This window comes from Carlito syrichta, unplaced genomic scaffold (assembly GCF_000164805.1).
Source record: "Carlito syrichta isolate Samal-C Ts95f unplaced genomic scaffold, Tarsius_syrichta-2.0.1 Scaffold314071, whole genome shotgun sequence".
NCBI lineage: Eukaryota > Metazoa > Chordata > Mammalia > Primates > Tarsiidae > Carlito > Carlito syrichta.
Window position 1 is genome coordinate 45,916 of NW_007258167.1, and position 4,381 is coordinate 50,296.

The following is a 4,381-nucleotide window of genomic DNA, read 5'->3' on the forward strand; positions in this document are numbered from 1 at the left end:
ATTACAGGCATGTGCTACCATGCCTGGCTGATTTTTTTATTTATTGTAGAGATGAGGTCTGGCTGCCCAGGTGGGTCTCGAACCCGCAGGCTCAGGCAATCCACCTCAGCCTCTCAAAGGCACGGGATTATAGGCTGAGCCACCGAGCCCGGCTTGTTGTTTTTTTGAGTTGGAATCTCACTCTGTGTCACCCAGACTGGAGTGCAGTGGCCGCTCCTGGCCACCGCAGCCTCGACCTGCTGCTCCGGCGATCCTTCCGCCTCAGCCTTCCAAGTAGCTGGAACTACAGGCGCACACCACCACACTCGGCTAATTTTTTTATTTATTGTAGACATGATGTCTTGCCACGTTGCCCAGGTGGGTCTCAAACCCGCGAGCTCAGGCAATCCCCTCACCTCAGCCTCCCAAAGCGCTGGGATTACAGGCTGAGCCACTGAGCCCGGGTGAACCTGGGAATTTTTTATGTTGCTGGTTAAGGGACTGAACTGGGCTAATGAATGGGTATCAAAATCTTGGTTCTCAATGGTGGCTGTGGTGCTTGAATTCACTGTGGCTGGGCACAGTGGCTCATGCCTGTAATCCCAAACTTTGGGAGGCCTAGGCAGGAGGATTGCTTGAGTCAAGACCAGCCTGGGTGTTATGGTCCAAGTTATGCTTGACTGCTCTCCCTCAATACCAATCAGGCAGCAGGAGACTGGTATTATGGGCAACACTGATACAGAGACCTGCTATTGTCTGTCCATATTGCCACAACCCCTAGAGAAGGGCATGACAAGGGTTGGAGTGCTCCTGCATGTACCCACATTCCTGAGAGTTAGCAAAGTGTGCTTCCACTTATCTCCTATGCACCCCAGAAAGTGACTTCAAAGAATTAACTTACTTGCTGACTGCCCAATAACTGAGAGACATAAATTCCTAGTATCAAGTTAATTGTAAGTCTTGTGTAACGTGTTGCGTATAACATGTATGAGGTCTTAGGCCTTGTTATCTCCCTTCCTTGCCATAGCAAGCTTGATTAACACCTCTGCTCAGTGTTACTGATGAAAACTGTGAGATACCTCTGGTAACTGGTGCCAGGGAATGTGGCTTATAAATGTCATTATTAGCTGGGCTCAGCCTGTAATCCCAGGCTTTGGGAGACTGAGCTGAGTGGACTGCCTGAGCCCGCAGGTTCGAGACCTGCCTGGGCAATTTGGTGAGACCTCATCTCTACAATAAATCAAAAAATTAGCTGGGCATGGTAGCGTGTGCCTGTAGTTCCAGCTACTTGGAAGGCTGAGGCAGAAGGATCGCCGGAGCCCAGCAGGTCGAGGCTGCAGTGGCCGGGAGCGTGCCGGTACACTCCAGTCTGGGTCATAGAGTGAGACTCCAACTCAAAAAAGTAAATAAATAAAAAATAAATGTGAGCAGAACCATTTTAAAAAGGGTTAGAAGCCTGCATTTGAATTCAGAAATCTCTTTCTACTAGTTCCCTGCCCCTTGATTTGCTGGTATAGAGGTAGAGCAGCCAAGTGTTACTTGGACCATAATAACATAGCAGGACCTGGAGTCTACAAAATGAGAAATAAGCTGGATGATAGTCCCAGCGCTTGGGTAGGATTGAGCCTAGGAGTTCAGCGTGAGCCCTGATCATTGCACACGAATCTGGGCCACAGCGAGGCCCTCTAAAAATGAAAGAATCCATGTCTGGGGCACTGATTTCCATACTTTATAGCTTTGAGGAGCTAATCAAAGCCATAACCTGATTTCTCACATTCCTTATTCTGCACCTTAGTCCACAGCTCGCAAGTTGCCATGTCAGCCACTTTCAGTGAGGCCAGGGACTAATTGGGAATGGCTCTTGTGATTCCAGGCTCTCATCCTCAGCCTTTGGGTGGTGTGTGGTCGCTAAATCCTACCGTTCATTGGGCGTTTACTGTGTACCTGTTTCCCATGTAATTAGTTTACCTGGGGCTACCCAGGCAGGATTCCTAAACCCATAACCCTTCAGGTCATATCTCATCTCCAACCTTGGGAAAGAAAGCTGATGCCTCTCCAGAGGTGAGCACTGGCTAGTACATACAAAGGGCCTGAGCTGTGGAAACGGGACACACATGCAGGTCAGCTAAGCATTTCATTTCATGTATGTGATGGGTTATAATCACGGCTATCTCTTCAGTACTTACTGCCTTAGAAAGCCAAGTTTCTAAAAGGTCTAGTCCAGAGCTAATTGGGGAGGAAGAAGCTTCAGGAGCTGAAGGATTAGAGAACATGATGAGGAAGGTGCTGATGGGCTAAGGGCAGCCCAGATGCAGGTTGCTGTGGTGAGACAACTGGAAATTAGCAAACTGGGCCTGCAAATCTCTGGAGGGTGAGACCTCAGGGGCCTTGGCGGCCTAATTAAGTCATCTTTTCTTCAGTGCTGCACCTGACTAAACAGCCCCAGCTTTGAATCCCCGAGGGAGGAGATAGACTATCCTACAGGAGAGGAGCCCTAGGGTGTCCTGGCCTGCTTGTTGGACAGTCCTCTTGCCTCCACTTCTCAAAGTGCTAGGATATCAGGGCTCAGCCCCCACACCCAGTTTTAACATGCATCTTTTTTTTTTTCCCTTTGGAGTCTCGGTGCGGTGGCAGGTTCCCAGTTCTGGCAATCCTTCCGCCTCAGCCTTCCAAGTAGCTGGAACCACAGGCGCGTGCTACCATGTCCGGCTAATTCTTTTGATGTATTGTAGAGATGAGGTTTTGCCAAGTTGCCCGGGTGGGTCTCGAGCCCGCAGGCTCAGGTAGTCCACTCGCCTCGGCCTCCCAAAGTACTGGGATTACAGGCTGAGCCACAGAGCCCTGCCTAATAAAGCAACTTCTTACAACAACTTATCTTAAAGTAGCTTCTGTGTGTGTTGGAGTTTCACTCTGTGGCTCAGGCTGGAGTGCAGTGGCTGGCTCACGGCCACCGCAGCCTTGACCTGCTGGACTCAGACGATCCTTCCACTTCAGCCTTCCAAGTAGCTGGACCCATGCCTGGCTAATTTCTTTTTAAATTTATTGTAGAGCCTAGGTTTCGTCAAGTTTCCTAGGCTGCCCTCGAACCTGTGAACTCAGGAAATCCTCTCGCCTCATTCTTCCAAAGTGCTGGGATTACAGGCGCGAGCCATTGCTCCCGGCTAATATACATCTTAAAGCAGTGTGTGTGTGTGTGTGTGTGTGTGTGTGTGTGTGTGTGTCTGTGTTGGGAATCTCCCTCTGTAGCCCAGGCTGGAGTGCAGTGGCATGCTCATGGCCACCGCAGCCTCGATCTGTTGGGCTCAGGTGATCCTTCCGCCTAAGCCTTCCAAATAGCTGGAATTACAGGCATGCGCTACCACGCCGGCAAATTTTTTGAATTATTGTAGAGATGAGAGCTTGCCAAGTTACCCAAGCTGGTCTCGAACCCGTGGGCTCAGGAGATTCTCTCACCTCGGCTTCCCAAAGCCTACAGGCGTGAGCCACCGCGCACAATAATTCATTCTTACAGAAAGTCATTGTGAAACCAATTTTTTTTTTTGAGCTGGAGTCTCACTCCGTCGCCCAGACTGGAGGGCAGCGGCCGCTCCCGGCCACCGCAGCCTCGACCTGCGGGCTCCGGCGATCCTTCCGCCTCAGCCTTCCGAGTAGCCGGAACCACAGGTGCGCGCTACCACGCCCGGCTAATTTTTTGATTTTATTGTAGAGATGAGGTCTCGCCTGCCCAGGCGGGTCTCGAACCCGCGGGCTCAGGCAATCCACTCACCTCAGCCTCACAAAGGCGCGGGATTACAGGCTGAGCCACCGAGCCCGGTTTACCAATTTTCTTTTTAAACTACTGCCTAGAGGTTTTTTTTTTTTTTTTAACTGGTCCCCGCCTTCTGGGCGGAAACACACCCACCCGGATGCGGGACCTCATTGGCTGTGGCCGACCACGTGCCTGTCGCCCCGTCGGTCAGTGCTCCGCCCCTAGGTGCTCCAGCCGTCGATCAAGGGCAGAGCTCCGCCTCCGACGCTCCGCGAGTCCCTCTCTATAAAAGGAGTCAGCGGGCGATGACGCGCCTCTACGTCGGCGCGTAGCAGGGGGGCGTGCGTGTGAGGTCATCGCGCGGGCGGGCGGGCGGGGTCGGTTGGTTTGAACAAGACGAAGACGGAACCGGTGCCGGTGCGGGCAGTGGACGCGGTTCCGCCGAGAGCCGGTGAGCCCTGCGGTGGACGCGGGGCGGCGGCCGCGGGGCGGCAGGGTGGGCCGGGCCAGGTAGGCGGCGCAGGCCCTGCCGGCGGCGCTCGGGCCGCTTCTCACGCGGCGCGGCTCTGGCCGGGTGGGGGAAGGGCGGGGCCGTGACCCGGCGCGCGCGGGCCGAGCCGGGGGGCGCGCGCTGCTTCGCCTGTGCGGGGCGGA

General features: G+C 53.6%; 1 protein-coding gene across 7 annotated transcripts in view; it reads left to right on the forward strand.

The window, feature by feature from the left end:
- The first annotated feature begins 3,963 nt into the window (after window positions 1–3,963).
- Window positions 3,964–4,381, forward strand: part of MAPRE1 (microtubule associated protein RP/EB family member 1) — a 46,244-nt gene continuing 45,826 nt past the window's right edge. For 4 of the 7 annotated variants that reach the window (XM_008070946.1, XM_008070945.1, XM_008070947.1 and 1 more), the window contains exon 1: window positions 4,038–4,178. The gene's annotated coding sequence lies outside the window, so the exon portion shown is untranslated. Of the gene's footprint in view, window positions 4,179–4,381 lie in introns of all 7 variants that reach the window. The other 3 variants (XM_021719008.1, XM_021719010.1, XM_021719012.1) reach the window with 3 other exon arrangements.